This window comes from Ornithodoros turicata, chromosome 2 (genome assembly GCF_037126465.1).
Source record: "Ornithodoros turicata isolate Travis chromosome 2, ASM3712646v1, whole genome shotgun sequence".
In the NCBI taxonomy this organism is placed as follows: domain Eukaryota; kingdom Metazoa; phylum Arthropoda; class Arachnida; order Ixodida; family Argasidae; genus Ornithodoros; species Ornithodoros turicata.
Window position 1 is genome coordinate 127,951,675 of NC_088202.1, and position 16,378 is coordinate 127,968,052.

General features: G+C 44.9%; 1 protein-coding gene across 1 annotated transcript in view; it reads left to right on the top strand.

Annotated features, from left to right (window-relative positions):
* The window catches only part of LOC135386087 (irregular chiasm C-roughest protein-like), a 153,158-nt gene that overhangs the window by 27,692 nt on the left and 109,088 nt on the right, over positions 1-16,378 (top strand). Inside the window, exon 2 of the mRNA XM_064615811.1 lies at positions 6,548-6,609. The gene's annotated coding sequence lies outside the window, so the exon portion shown is untranslated. The remainder of the gene's footprint in view (positions 1-6,547; positions 6,610-16,378) is intronic.

Sequence of the window (16,378 nt, forward strand, 5' to 3'; positions counted from 1 at the left end):
TCCTTACTCTCTGAAGGGAGTGAGGAGACTCATTTAACTAAGGCTCCTTTTGGGGAATACACCCTTGCCACATGTATCACTCCCTTTGGAGTGTACAATTACTCTTCAGTACGGAGTAAAAGGGTCTCCTTACTCCTTGAAGGGAGTGAGGAGACCCCCTTTTGAGAGTAATTGTACTCTCAAAAAAGAAGTGATATGTGTGGCAAGGAAAAGGAGTTAAAGTACGCTTTTTTTTTTAAGAGTGCACTGCAAGCAATACTGCCCGGCGACCGTTCGGCTGTATACCAAGATAGGATCCACGAAGGCAGACCGCGTTAAGAAAGATATAACGAGTACGTGAGATAGCACACCCCATTCGCACATGGTTTTCGCCTGTATTGCTTGGGGGAACAGATATCAATTTTTTGTCTGTTTTCTAATGTAATGTAATGCAATGCAGTATTGCTGGTTTCGTTGCGCGTTTTCGTTTTACGTTTCCCTTACTGCAATTTTTGCGGTGAAACACCTCATATCGTCGTCATTCATGTAGTTGTTGTTTGGTTTTACGTAGCAGTTAGAACCGTCTGCAGTAAAGCTGGCCGCGAAACGTTCCATGAACATCAATGGTTACACTCTAGCATTCGCTCAAGAAGTGCTGAGTGGCTGCAGAGTGGACATTGCAGTGCTGTCTCAAACGTTGACACCGACATTCATTTGATACATCTTTGTACGCCGCCATACTAAGTCACCGCACTGTGTAAGTTCCCAACATGCAGCATTGGAGTTGAGGCGAATTCGCATACTTTTATGTTCCCACAACGTCCTTCAACACGCCCTCGCAAACGTATACGCTGCGACCTCCCACATTTCTGAGCTATAGAGCAGTCATCCTCGTCACTTATTTCTGCTTCTTCACGCGGCGTCGTGTGACGTAAGGGGCATTATATAGATCTTTGAAACACAGCGGGCTGATGGCCCACAATCTTGATCGATCACGGTAACATGGAGCACCCTCAACCGCTGTGGCAGCGGCACAATTGCGGCCCCCAACGCCTTTGGCGTGAGGAGCAATTGGCCATCGGACGCACTTTCTGTTGGCTGCGTCGAGGAGTCCCGCAGGGATGTGACGTTATTTTTTTTCTCTCTCTCTCTCTGTCTCTCTCTCTCTTCCTTTTGTGTGGATTCTATGCTCTTCTAACGGGTCTTTCATACTTACCGAGATTTTGAGCGTTCCCCGCACAGTACGGGTTCCTGGGTGCTGTCAAGTTGAACTGCCGGCTACTATGAAATCGGGTTTGATCTTTCTATATAGGCAAAGAGGAGAGCGCGCACACGTCTTCTTTTCTGTCTTTTTTAATCGTGGCACGGTTTAGATATGCTCGACCTGTGTCTTCATTTCGTGAGCAACGTAAAAATTTGTACTTGTCGGCACCATATTTCGCATTGACTTGAAGACACCCGCTGCATCGTCGAAATCACACTCTTCGTCCTTTTCGTGTTTACCAACACCGGCTCCCCATCCTACTTTGTTCGTCTGTCATGTGTCGAAATGAAGCTTTCACAAGGGTGCTCAAGAGAACGCGTTATTTAAAAAAATGGAAGGAAAGAAGTCAGCATTTTATAACGGAACGGCCAATCTCCCAGCTCAACAGTTGATTGTATACTCTGGAAGAAATACCACAGTTCGGTTGCGGATCAGTCAAGCTAATTTGCGCCTAACCCAAGCAGCAAAATGTACTGAAAGTCGGGTGCAATAGGGGTGGACGGGTAGGTGGAAGGCCTTGAACAGACTCGTGAAACTAAGGAACATCGATAAGACACATACCGTCCACCCCTATTGCACTCGACTTTCAGTACATTGTGCTGCTTGGGAAATGATGCATTTCTGTGAACGGGCCCGTTTACGCCGAGCGACCTGCAGCCCTTCTAACTGGATGGTACAGTTTCGAGCCCACATTTCGGTCATGGGCCAGGAATGCCGTTCAAATACACGTTCTTTTTCTTTTCTCGAAATAGCATGTGAACGCTGAGCCACTTTCGAGTACAAAACACGTTTAGGCATCGAAAAAGTCAATTTTTTTTTGTGGGTATTTTTGGAAGTTTTACCAGTGCACGGTGTTCCCACACATAGGGGCACACATCTCCCTTTTTCGACTACAGAATACGATTTTTCATTGTTATTCGTTGTCGCTAATATTCGAATAACTCGAATAACAACCCGAGAAGGTCATCGCATAGGAAAACCGATTGTCGCATCTAATAGCTCGTCTTTGAATATTGTATCATGTAGTTACACATTATTATTGAGGATCTTGCACGGAGTTATCTGCGCAGCATCTTTAGAGTGCCACAGTTAAGAGCGGTTATCTATACAAAGTATGAGCCAATTTCTGGTGTTGTGGAGCACATGACGCAATCGTCGTCACGTGTCTGTTGTTCTAGCGCATAAGTGCCTGCATCGGTTGTTTTGAGAGCGCACAATTCCAAGCCATGCAGTCATAAATGAATGCGAGTATAAACAGCTACACCAGCGAGAACGAAAAAAGAAGAAATCACTGTCGACAGAATCCTGACGGCACTTCCCCAGATTCGGTTTTTCATTGTCCGACCACAGAGCAGCCAAACATTAACGCGACAAAAACTAATATTAACGGTACGCTGGACCGGAAAAGGGATTTCCGTTCTTTTCGGCTCGTTTTCGCGGCAGCATCTAGTGGAATGCGGGAAAAAGAGAGTAACATTACATCGTCCCTGCGTACACCGCGCATTGATACAGAACAGAGATAGACGGACGACATTTCCCCCCTTTTTTTTTGCTGAGGCACAAAACGTGGGAAACAACCAGCCCGTTCATTTCCTGAATATCCGAACGAACTGTCGACAGGCACCCCCGTCGATTAGGCACTTTAATTAAGGCCGCATTTTTCTGCCTCATGGACGGCGTTTGTATCGGGAATGCTCGCAGCCACAGCTCTCGATGCCCGATTGCCGAGATCCGACGCATTCCAGTTCCTGACGTAGATGTATAGTGTTCGAGAACGAATTGTTCAGCCCGGAGATCGATGGCATAGTACCCGGTCCGACTGTCGTCTCAAGCCCCGCATTGTGCGATCGGTAAGGCTGGTAATTGTTTTTGCTGGAACTTTTGGCCCACCAATTTCCTGGCGGAAATCCGATCTTTTCCGCATGTGGACAGCGCTTGTCCGAAAGAATGCTTCACGCACGTGTGAACCTCCCCGCACGAGCGTCACACGCGCGCGGGAATTCCGCACGCGACTGCTGGGGACGGCTAAAACGAACGAGTAAGCATCCTGTTCCTGACTGTTCGTTCATAGCACGGAGAACGCGCGCCTGTCAGACGTACTGCGCAGGTTAAAGGCCAGGAGAGCAGGGTAGATTTACAAGTTTAATTGGCCGCCACTTGAGTAAGGTTGGCGCGGTCGCGAAAAACGGCTTGCTCGGAGATACTATAGAGTTTTAGTACATCGTACGCAAAGGCGATAGCGTACGTAACAGATAGCGTTGGTGGTTCTGCGCACTGCGCGAAGCTCTCTTTCTGCTATGGGCGTGCGCAGAACCATCAACGCTATCTCTTACGTACGCAAAGGCGATAGCGTGCGAAAACTACTGAAACTCTCTAGTAAACGGTACGATCAAATCGGTCGTTACCGATTCGGCAGCACTGAATATACTTTTGTAAGATTTCATAGCCTCGCCTTCACGGATCTCGCAACCTTTTTCGTTGTTTCGTAATTACTTCGGATTGGAGATGCGCTCCTGGGCTTTATATCGACCATCTTTGAAAGTATCAAGTGCATATGTGGTAAAGCTTGTGAAGTTGCTTCTACTACTCTAAATTGTACGCTTGTTTGAGATTTTCTGTATAAATCTCGTACGCTCTGTAGACGACGCTTATTTACTGTAACGTCGTACGTGTTATTCGCGGTAAAAAAACAAAAAACAAAAAAAAAACGTCTTCGCTTTTTCAACACAAATAAAATCTTGATAGGCATGGTTGCTGTGGACCTCGCATGTGCGTGTGCATTTGGTCCGTGGTACACCACAGTCTCTTATGGATACGCAACCCTCTGTGGGGCGTAGATGAATCTGCGCTGTTCACTTTTGGAGAGCATATGATCATGCCGCGGTGCAGGATATCTCGATAAATAAAGACGGTTTCGCGCATGGTTTTCATCATGCTGTGTAGCAGATCGCGCTTCGGTTACCGCTACAGTTTATTTGGACGCCCGAGGAAGTCGGCACTGCGGTTGGCCGACGAGAAACATAATAAAAGGGTTTCTCAGAGCACATCGTGACGTGTTGCTTACTCTACGTCCGTTGAAAAATCAGACGTGAGCGTATAAAGATGCGAGATTTGCCAGGGTTCCTGACAGTTCCAGTCCCTCGGGCAGTAACACTTGACGCACTCAGTCACAGAGACAGATTATGGAGCACAGATATACAGTCGTAGCGATCTTCTTACGTATTACGAGCTGAAAAGTAAGATCAAGAAAATGTATTTAGTGAATTAGTGTCAACACATAGTAGGCATGTCAGTGGTGAAGACACAATTACAGCAGCCGCAATGCTTTTAAGTGCTGAATAATCTGCGGAATCAGCAAACGGATAACAAAAACGTGTCTCCGCTTATATGGACGCGGCGGTGCATTTCCTGTTATCGTCCTGGCGGCTGTCACTGATTTAATAATACTGTCATCTTAGTCATAACGTTTGCATCCAGTGTCTCACGAAAGGCAAATGCATCGAGAGTGGGACATTTCCCAGGAAAAGCAACCTATTTCATCCTAGGGACGTCCTTTTTTAAATTGGGGCTACAAACACACTCAGACAAGGACCCGAGCACTTCCTGCAGTGTTTGAACACGCAAGCCCCCTACTTGAAACCGATATCAACGTTACAAGATACCACGTCTACCCCCCACTAGGGTTGTGAGCCGCGGTTCACAACATCTTTGCCCCTTTTCAGCTTCCGAGGCGGAGTCAACCTCTCCCCCTTGTGAACGCCACATGGTTGTCATTCACTGATCCCATATCCCGCTGCACGTGTGGTGGCCAGATGGAACTCCACGAAAAACACCGAACACCCTCAAAGGCCCTCACCTCGGTGAGGCGAGGAGGACAAACCCCTGGGCAGCGAATGTCTTCGTGTATTTCGGTCGTTTGTGCTCGTGTGTGAGGGGATTGTTTTCGCTAGTTATGGAAACGGCGCCTGGGCAAAGATGGCGCCGCGCGTATTTCTGCGGTTGTTTTCTTCTTTTGTCGAGGCAGGCATCTTCTTCTTCGTCGCTGTCGCATGAGCGCAGCCACACAAAGCATTCGCATGTATATCCGGCGGTTCGGCGCTCTCCGTCATTGCGTAGCATTCCGGGGACTACGAGGCTCCTACGGATTTCTCTGGAATGAGTAATATTTAGGGCAGTTGTCCAGGTTTCTTCTTTCGGTTTTTTTTTTTTTTAAGTTGTCGTGTGTGTGTCGTTAGTGAAAACTTCTGCAAGCCGCAGAGTTAAAAGTAGAATGCGGTAAAAGGGCAACACAAATATTCAGCGTGACACAGCTCAGAGTTGCTTTGCGTGAAATGTTTCGACGATCTGTATAAGACCACCGCTTTCATTGTGCTATTATAAACTCTGTGCTGTTGATCTGTGGTAATCTCATGTTCACAGCAACTGACCTGCACTGCGTATTTGTTTACGTACGCTTATGTAATGCGCCCAGGGCTTTGAAAAGGAATTCAATAAACTATCCGATAAGTGATAAATAAATGTCACTTCAGCGGGTTTTCAATTTAGTTCCTGATATACTACTTAACCTTCAAAGTTTCGATTTTGACCCCTAAACAGCTCTTAAAGTACCACCACGGAGTAAACGTCGTGTCTTAAGAATTCTACCAAATCGGAAGTATCATCAAATTAATTTATAGTTTTGAGGAGTACGCGACGTCAGGGGGTGCAATCAGCCATGCGTCTAGCAACATTGCTCCTGGAAGGTCGATTTCCATCTCCTCACCTCAGATGCTGGCAATCTTCCAACGTGAGACAAAGAAGAGAGAGACGGGAAGGTGCGCGCGCTGTTGCTAAGAGACAGACATTAGACCTTCGGTGACGTCACCTGTCCTCCGAGATTCCGAAGCTGCGAAGTTTTGGGTCACTTCCCCCCCCCCCCCCCCGAAAATTCATGGAATTATAATAATTACCATAATTTTTACTCAGGGCATTCATATTTTGCACACTGAAACTTTGAGCGAGGTTTCTTTTAGCGACCTTTTTCTTAGTCCGTAGTTGGCACGTTAGAAGTGGTAATAAACTCTTCAGGCATTTTCTGTTGCGCAACGGTACTTCGCCAGAAAATGGAAATATCCGTCGTTTCTGTAACCAAAAGCCGTCCACTTCAATACTCAGTACCGCCAACGTGTTGTGTGGTAAAGGACTGCAGAAAAGACATATTGATTCTCTTTTCCTCCGTCTTCTATGTACTCCTCAACGCTGAGGTGGTTTCTCTATGTCTCTTCTCTTTCTTCTCGTGTGACAATATTTCCTCTTTTTCTGCAGGTGACCCTGGACGCCCGTCGGCTTTTTATGAGCTGATACTCTGAGCCAAAGTCTCGTGAATTGTAAGTTCTGACCTTTTGCTTGTAACATGTCTTTTCGTCACGGGGTTCTGTTGCTGCGCGGATTTTCTGCTCCAGTCGTAAATATTTATAATACCCGACAGACTCGTGCTAATATATTGCATGGGGTTACACAGGAAGGCTTTCTCTGTGCCGATCTATAATTTCGCAGTGTCGTGGCATAAGAAATGAGAATACGCGCAGCATCGGAACTTTCTCTGCTGCAATACAGTGTATGGTTGTTGTTACACATTTATCGCATATACGTGTACGCGTGTGGAAATATGCATACGCGTATTGATCAATAGTCTGATCAATGCTCGTTGGATTTGATCGATTGTTTCGAGAGGAACGCTGAGAAATTTGCTTATATGACACGAGTGTGACATGAAACGGGATCAATGATATTGAGCAACAACAACAACAACAACTTTATTATGTGATTACCATTGGGACGATATTGAAAGAACGTGAGGAAAGGTAGAAAGAATGGGAAATCAACAACAACGAAGGGACATAGAGAAAAGAGATCCAGCAACCCGAGCCAGTCCCGAGTGGCTCGAGACTACCATCTCCATTTTTTTCTTTTAAAATCAATCAATCAATCAGATCCAGCAACAGTCGGCAGTACAAAAAGCCACAAGTCAGTCGCCTCCATTCTTTTCGCCAGAACACTTCTTTCTACCCCGGCCAGCAGAAGAGCGGTTTTCTGTTTAAAATATCTTCTGTCCTACTCCGTATTTCAGTTCAAGCTTTGCGAAAAAGCTAGACATTTCATCATTCATTTTTCGAAAGTATTATCTGAAACGGGACCGTGTACTGACTAGAGCTTGTGTATGAAGTAATAATAATAATTCGTGACTTTACGTCGCTAGACAACTGCGCTCACGAGCGGCGCCACAGTAGTCGTTCTGTGTACTAATTTTGCCCACCTCAGGGTATGAAGGAGTTTACTCGAAACAACCTGTGGGTACCGCGTTCCCTCTATTCTGGTTGGAGAATCAGACACGTAGAAGATGCTACAAAAATATTCAAAATAGGTTACTAAATGCTGACCGCAAAATGTCTTTGAAACACAGTAAAGATAGTTAGAAATGAAAGTATTTAGAGTAGAGTAGTAAATACTATGAAATGTACTTAAGATAGTTATGAGATGCTAAAAAAAATAAACAGCCACAGCAGTAAATATGCCTCCAAATTAGGCCTATATGCTTTATTTGCACGCAGTAGTAGCTGCATTTCAAAGTGCTCTTCCTTCGAAAGACGTTTCCCGCAACACTGAAAAAATAAATAAAAAGAATGTCCATCTGAATATTCGACAAAAAGCACAGAGTAATCGCAGTACTGAGTACTAAATACTGAAAAAAGTATTTTAAACACAGTACAAATACTTTTCACGAAGCGTACTCTGTAAGATACAAAGATACCAACAAAAGCATTTAAGGTACAGTACTTAGAGTACAGTACTCAAGATACCTCCAAGCCTGCAATTAAGATGAAGGAACCACGAATAACTGTCATAAAATATCCTATGTTTCATAATTGACATAAAAAAATCGTTCAACTTCCATCCTTTAATCAAAATTCCTATTAAAATACTATAAAGCAGTCTGGACATGATTGAAAATTAGTGTGTATTACGGGAAAGTATTTAATTACAGGTATTCATGTACTCGTATTTCGTAGCGTAAGTTTAGTTTTAAGTGCTCAGTTCTGACGACACCATTCGCCACAGTCGCCCTTATAATACAGGATGCAATGGTTGGTGGCGCACATTGGATGAGATTGTATTGGGATTCGATGAGAGTGCATGTATCTTTTGGCGACACACCCTAAACGTTTCCACAGTTGCCTCACGACGATTTTGCTCCTGTGCTCGTTATGAACGTGAATCACAGTACAAAAAAAAAAAAGAAGTAAAAGAAATCTGAGAAGGGGGCGCTACAGCTGGAGATTTCGCTGGTTGTTTCAATCCCCATAAAACATATCAGGATATAGGTAGTACGCGCACGCAATGCGCTTCAGCTGAGTAATGAAAACAGATTAACCGAGCCGTTACATTATATTACCATATTCATCGCTGTAAGCTGGTCATTCGTGGGTGAAGGATGGTTTCGCGGCTTGCTGAACAGGTCGCAAAGCTTGTCGCACTTCTAGTTCCATAGCGCGGCTGTTGTTATCTTGGCGTCCACATTTGTAAGTGTAACTCGCACATAATAGTACACACGTTCCTGTTGCTTCACAAAGTGATGCCCTCCCAAGCAGCACGATGTACTGAAAGTCGAGTGCAATAGGGGTGGACGGGTGGGTGGAAGGCCTTGAGCAGACTCGTGAAGCTGAAGAACATTGATAAGCCACATACCGTCCACCCCTGTTGCACCCGACTTTCAGTACATTGTGCTGCTTGGGTTATAGACTGTTTGGGGGACATAGTCTACGGGGTTTCGATAAACTCAGTATCTGTGTTGCCCCAATTCTTACACACAATTGGTGTATCCAATTCTTAAGCGGTGATGGCGCTAGCCTTCACTAGCTTTGACGTGTTACTTTATGGTATCCAAATTTATATCTTGTGGTTAAATTGAGGTTCGAAGCCCGTTTTTACAGCACCCTCTCGAAAGTGGCCTGCCTGCCTCGAAAGTGGCTTGGAGTCTACTGAACAAGAAAACATTGCGATGGAGGAATAATATTGTGCATCATGCAACGAAAGTTTACAAAAGGCGCATATAATGTGCAAAATTGATGTGAAAACCAGTGATGGCCACTAACTACTTCTACAGTAGTTTAACTACCAACTACTTCGCGATGGAGTACTTTAACTAGTAGTTCAACTACTTTTCAGGGGAGGTTGTTAAAAGTACTTCTTTAACTACTGCAATGTATTTTAACTACATCTATAAACACTTAACGTTGTTCATCAACACCAATCCCATTCTATAGTGTTCTTGGACACCTAAATATGAATCACAAGCAGTGATAAAAGAAGATTTAGTACACATGCACGGCACAATTGCTGTGTACCTCCGTTCTCGCCAAACAAGTAGCTCAAGGTAAAAGTCGGAAGCACAATTGTGCCATAAAGCTTGCAGCAAAATCGGAAGTAGTTGGCGCCTGCAGTAACCTAACTACTGTAGTTAACTACTCGAAATAGTAGTTTAACTAGTAGTTGCCATTACATTTCTGCAAGTAGTTCATAACTACTTTTTAACTACAATCAGGTAGTTTAACTAGTAGTTTAACTACATGTAGTTAACTACTGGCCATCACTGGTGAAAACTATGTTCCTAGCACGCCTTGGGCACTAAGTGAGCTTAACGCGAGACAGAAATCACGTGTAGTGTGGGTCCCTGTGGCGTTCTGGAGGATAAAACGCGTTGTTCGCCACTGTCGTCCATATGCAGCATATGGACCGTGTGACCCTGAATCATCTTCATCGTCTTGCGATAACGGACCATGATATCTCGAATGTTCTATTTACTCGAAACTACATTGTGGCATACCTCTACAACTATGTGGGGGGCATTAGTATTCGAACTGGAAGGAAACGTTAAAATCGTCGTAAAGTAGTTACGCAAAACATTGAAGCACGCCGGAACAACAGGTGAACAAACATGAACAGCAACTGAAACGCCGAAGATATTTCCAGGCGTTTCCAACACGTCGAGCAGGGCGACCCTGTCACTCCAAATGGCTCTTGTTTGCAATCGCGTGATAACACGCAACTGGCACAGCCTCGCCTTATTTAGCAACTTACGCAAGTGTAGCCACGCAGATGCGAGACCCTACAGCCAAGCACCGCAGGGAAGCTCTCGCGATTGGTTACGTGAACCGCATCTTCCGTTCAACGAAATTAGAGAATCGCCTGCCATTGAACCAGGGGTATCTTTCGACAGCGTATTCCCGTCACGATTATCACATTTCGCTCGAGCCACTAATCAGACTATTTTTGCTCCCATTAACTACGGAAACAAGAATTATTCCATTACCAGAAGGGGAAAATATCAAAACAGCGTAAGTGTTCGCGGATCACGAAAAAAGTGGATCACGACTGGCCCGAAGCCACTTGAAAGGACTTTACTCGAAGCGATTCACCATCGCCAAGTGCTATTAGGGGGGTTGCTCTGGTTAGAAACAGTGGATAATTTATTTTTCCGTCGCCTTAATTTATGGATTATCATTTCTAAACGTGACTACATCGACTTTGCAGTGAAAAGGCAGCTGTGTCTGTGGCTTCCAATAAAACAGCTGATTGAGATGATTCCACGAAAGGTAAAAAGCGGAAGACGATTATCGGCTCTTTCGGCTACTTGCGCTCATGATTGATCATGTTGAAAACGGATGAGCACATGTAGCACACGAGCACAGGATACGATAAGGGATATGTTGGTTTCGACGACCTATCGACTTCGAAAATCAGCCATGTTACGAAACATTAGAGATGCTCTCATCGCATCGTCCGTGTGTTGCAGCGCGTTTATGAGGCCCATACGTAGGGACGACCGTCAGAGATAAAAGAGGGGGTACCCGTAGTGATGATTTCTTTGTCGTCTCTATACTTAAAATGTGATCAATCCAGGTGATGTGATACTTAATATATTAACGCGATAGCGTGGCTAGAGTTCCGAGCAGCACGTCCGGTGATTTGTATTCGGTGTATTCCGTCGTAGAGGTGAAAAAAAGGGCGAGGGGGTGATACCAGTCATCTACTGGCTTTGGGGCCGGGCTTTTCTAGCAGCAGGACGGTTGTTATCCCTGTTAGCTTTATCCTTCTCGCCACTTGTCCAGGAGTCTGCGCATACTACCCGTTGCTCAGCTGTTCATGCCGCTACACTATTCGGCAAATATTTTATGTCCGACATCCTCTTTGCGTCTTAATATTACGTTCTAAGGCGTATTCTAAAATGCCTATGTCCTCCGTATGTATAGACAGGGAACAGCTTTGTAAATTTGGTAATATATAGTATTCTTTCTGTGCTTGGCTTTCTATCCTTTGCTTTTCCTTGCTTTCGTCTTGCCGTTACTGACACCATTTTTCTACTTCGTCCGTACACAAGAACAACGACAACTACAAAATAAAAATACCTGCATCTTTGGGCATTGTGCCAAACGCGTGTAGATGCGGTGCCTTTATAGGGCTATCGTTGGGCGGTAATTTTTGGAGAAACTATTTTGTATCTTTTATTTCTGTATTTTGTATGTTTGTATGGTGTCAGGAAGTTTCCCACTTAATTTGCGTCTCACTACACCAGGGCACATCGGACGGTATGTGATATGAAATGATCAGGTGAATATTGGTGCACAAACCGCCGGCCAACATGGAGTCTCTGCTTAGAGTCTTGGAAGTCTTAGAACTTGGAGTCTCTGTCATTTTTGAGTCTCGTGTCGTCCAGTTGTGTGTTTCCCGTCCGTGTCGTTTTTGTCGGACTCAAGGAAATGTTACCATTCTCTAGTGGGAATATGTTAACATACGTTTTACCAAACAAGTTCCCTAGGTACATATCAAATATATTTCCCTGTAACTGGACGCGACTCGCCGCAGCTATACTTGCACAACTATTTAACAAACATATAAAACATACTACTTCTAATCAGAACATGTAAAATACACGAACGTAAACTCCAACTTCTACATATTTCGATTCCAGAACTCGCATTATTCTTTCCCTGGGTAAAACAAGCCCGCTTCACGGGAACCTTAAAAATCTTTCTCCTATGGTGTACTCGCGGAGACAAAGAAGGAGCATCCCTTCAAAGGGTGCCTCCCACGTCCTTCCCCTGGCGACATGCGTGCCTGAACTCCGACCGGTACCCCAAAATAGTACCCGCCCGGCGCGTGCTAGAAAACACCGCGAAGGAAAGCGCGTCGTGCACGTCACGCAGTTCTTGTTTCCGCCACTGTCCGTTCGAGGCACCCCGTCTCATTTGTCAAACAATGGCCCACCCCACTGTCTCACTCCTTCGTTAATTAACTTTCAGATTCCGAACTCACTCTCGGTGAATTTTCCGTCGTAAGTGGCACCTCCTATTTTGTTCTCCCCGTTTCAATCTCGCGCTTGTTCTTACATTAGTACGTGCTCGGTAAACACGCTTCTCACTTCCACCGGCTCTTATGGAAGAGAGGTCGGTGAGCCAATCTTTTTTTCTTCTTCTTCTTCTTCGTCTGCCAGCTACCCGTCTGCCAGTGCGTACTCAGATGTACGTACTGAATCGGAGAAAAGTTCGCGAGAAGAGAGCTAGTGCGAAACAATGTCTTTTATTCGCAGAGCCAAATACAAGACTTTTTTTCTGTTCTTTTTTTACTATGAGTGCTGCCTTAGAGGATGTCTTTATTAGAGCCAGATTGCTGGAAGACGAGAAATGGCTTTGGATTATTGGTGTATGCATGCGTCTTTCGATAATTTCTTGTGAAAGAGGTAATATATATGTTGCTCTTGAAGAAGCTGTTTAGTTCCTAGAAACACAGCGTGTGGCGCACGAATAAAGTCTGGTAAAACACTGTATAAATATGTATATATATATAGATATATATACATACATTCTCGAAGGTCTTGAAGATTCAGACGGCGCCGTATTAATACACAGAAGAAATAAGTTTAATAATAAGAACGACGTTTCGAACGGTGGACTGTTCTTTTTCAAGTGAAAAAGAACGGTCCACCGTTCGAAACGTCGTGCCTATGTAATTTCAAAATGAATTAAATGAAGTCATCTCAAAATATTCCTTTGGTGGTGCTCTGTGCGAACTTGTTTCTTCTGTGTGTATATATATATATATATATATATATATATATATTGCTGAACATAATTACTCATGGAATGAATTTCCGTTTGTTCTTCTAAATTATTGCGCTATTGTTCGAAGTAAGCGCATTCCTTTTCATAATGATTCAATAATATCATTTGGACGTCCTGCGCTGTTCTTCGTGTAAAATACAATAGAGTGATCTTTCGCCGTCTCACAAGAACGACCAGCACATAGTTTGTTCCGTGGTTTCTCTCTCCTCTTTCATTCATTTCAGGATGACCTCCCATTAAACACTATATGTACCTTTGTCACATTCTGTATGATAGTTCCTGGGCAGACAACTCTTGTTAGCTGTACAGCGCAGGCAATCCCTTCTGCAGGGTTACCCTTTAAATAGCTATGAATGGGCGTTCCATGTTGGTTGCAGGAGCTATACATAGAAAGGTCCTGAGACATGGTCCCCGAACATTCCCCGATAGATTATTTTAGTGTGTGAGTGTCTATTTAGCACGTCCCAGTGTGTGTCTTGAGCGCGCGTGCGGACTCTTCCTTCTTCTTCTTCTTATTTTCTTTTTTTTTCTTTCCTTTTGTGTGTGTGTGAAGTTCCTGCTTTCATTCATGAAGAAACACTGGTACAAAATTGGAGCTGCGTGCTCGTGCGTGGTGTGCTCAACTGAGAGCTGTATTAGAGTTCTGCACGGGCGCGGACCAAACCCGCGCTTACCCGCGCTAAACCATTTCTCTAATCAGGTTAAGACTACTTTTCGCGGGCCTGAGACCGGGCCCGAGCTCGGATTTGCTATCTGAGCCCCGGTCGAGCCCGTACATTTACGGACCTAGATCTTGCTCCAGACTGCGCTACGCCACTGTTGGCGACGGTCAACGAAGAGCCCGCAACCCCATATAGTTGACGGGACGGGAATCGTAAAGCTTCCTCAGGCTCCATTCTTCAGACTCAGGCCAGGGCTAGGGATGGAGCTATCGGGCCGGGTCCTCGCAAATCAAAGCAAGGCCGGGCACAGGCCTACAAATGCAGCCTTAAACTCTATGTGCCTCTTCTGGCTTGAACTTGAACATGAATGCGCATGATCCGTGTGCACGCCTTAGAAACTTCGCACTTTGGCCCTTCGAATAATTATAGCTCACACTTTTAATTTTGCGCGTATCATAATGCAGTCGAATGCTTTCGAGTATAAATTCACTGTGCAGTATACAATATACGGTACACAGTGTCAACCCAGATATATATCATTTCTCAGCTTTTACATACACAGTTTTTGCCTCACAACGTTAGAGCACGCATTTATAACCGGTGTGATCTATGATGTGCGTGCAGCAGACAAAAAGTAGCATTGCATTCGTTTTATTCCAAGTTTTGTTGCACCGTAACGCTATCGGCGCCGAAGAGAAACGTTCCAAGACGTCGTGATTGGTATCTCTTGAGACGTCTTGTAGCTGTCTCCTGTGCAAGTGAAGAGAATCGTCCATGGGAAATATCCGGAGGCACACGTGCCACATCGACGCTCCGCGGGGTGCGGTTTCACTTTTCCGTCGTATAACAGACCGTTATTATTTGTATCCCATGGAGTGGATGCCATGACGACGACGAGATCGCGCTGCCCATACCAAGTGTCTGGACGCTGGTCCGCATGACAATGCCGGGAGGTTCCAGGCACTCTGCTTTAACTCACTGCGTATGGGTATAACAGTTGGGCTGGCCGAAGGGGGATCTGCCCCAGGGAAAATTGATATTCCTTTCTTTCTTCCCGGCGTTATTGTTTCTGGGCACGTGTAACAAGGAATCTTTAGAGTCAATTTGGTTGATACCCGTGCAATACGGGGGCACCGTGTGCGGTGCAGCGTCAACGAGGTTGCGTTCCACAAATTGTGCTAGCACGTTTGGAGCGCCTCTGAAGCAGCCGATGTTTTCTTAACCCCGCTGGAGCATAGTGGTGTTGGAGGCTATATCCGTTGTTTCCCTGCCCCTAGACATATCCACGCTATACTTCGTCTGTTTCTTCTTCTTTTTTTTTTTTCGTGCGTCATCCACTTTTCCTTTCGCGTGCTTGTGTACGGCATTGAGTCTAACCGGGAAAAGCAATGAAGAATTCAGTGTCTAGCTATACGGTCAGCTTTGAGTAAGACAAAGTTAAATGCCGTTTCGGCTACGCTGTTGCATTACTCGCTCAATATTACAGCGGTGATAATAATAAGACATCTGCTGTCTAAGAGCGTTATCTTCATTCTGGAAGCCTACATTGTATTAGCATAATAGCATTATGTTAACTAAGCGGAGTACACTGCTGCACTCACCCCATAAACCTGACTCACGTGTGATTCGGTGGTGTCGAGTGGCTTGTAAAAAATATCGTAATTGTCATCATGAATCGATCAATGCGGTTCTCTAGGTATATCACAAGGGATGTCATGAGATCGACATCGTTTGTTTGCAATCGCAAGTTTCAAACACTGCCTTATTAAGCACTCAACTGACACCTCACGGCCGCCGTAGCAGCTCGTGCCTTTTCAATTCTCCACTTCCGCAACATTGTCCCCATGTTTCCTATTCAGTAGTGAGTGACGGTTATCGATACCTCGAGTTTCTCTTTCCATACTTACGCTACCCACTCACTCTGACTACATTTCTAGCAGCATCTAGTCCTTAATCCTGTGCAGAATGAAGCGCACGTTGAAAATCCCATTGTATTACCCCTATAATTAACTCAATGTTGACTCTAAGTACGCGCTATTTACCCTTATAAGGAACGCAAAGTTTATATTCTCCTTTTTTGTCGCTTCTTTTCTCTACGCGATATCTGAAAGATATGTTGCATCGATCTCGAACTCCAATCAGAGTAATCTACCGCCGTCTCTCGAACCTCATTTTACGCCCTTTCTCAGTAATCCGTGAAAGAAAGTACGGCTGCTGGGGATCTCCAATAATTACGAGTTGAGAAGGTCGCAATCAAGATTGCATGCGCATGTGCTCGAGAAATATTCGCACGAAAAACGAGGCCTCTCCGCAGC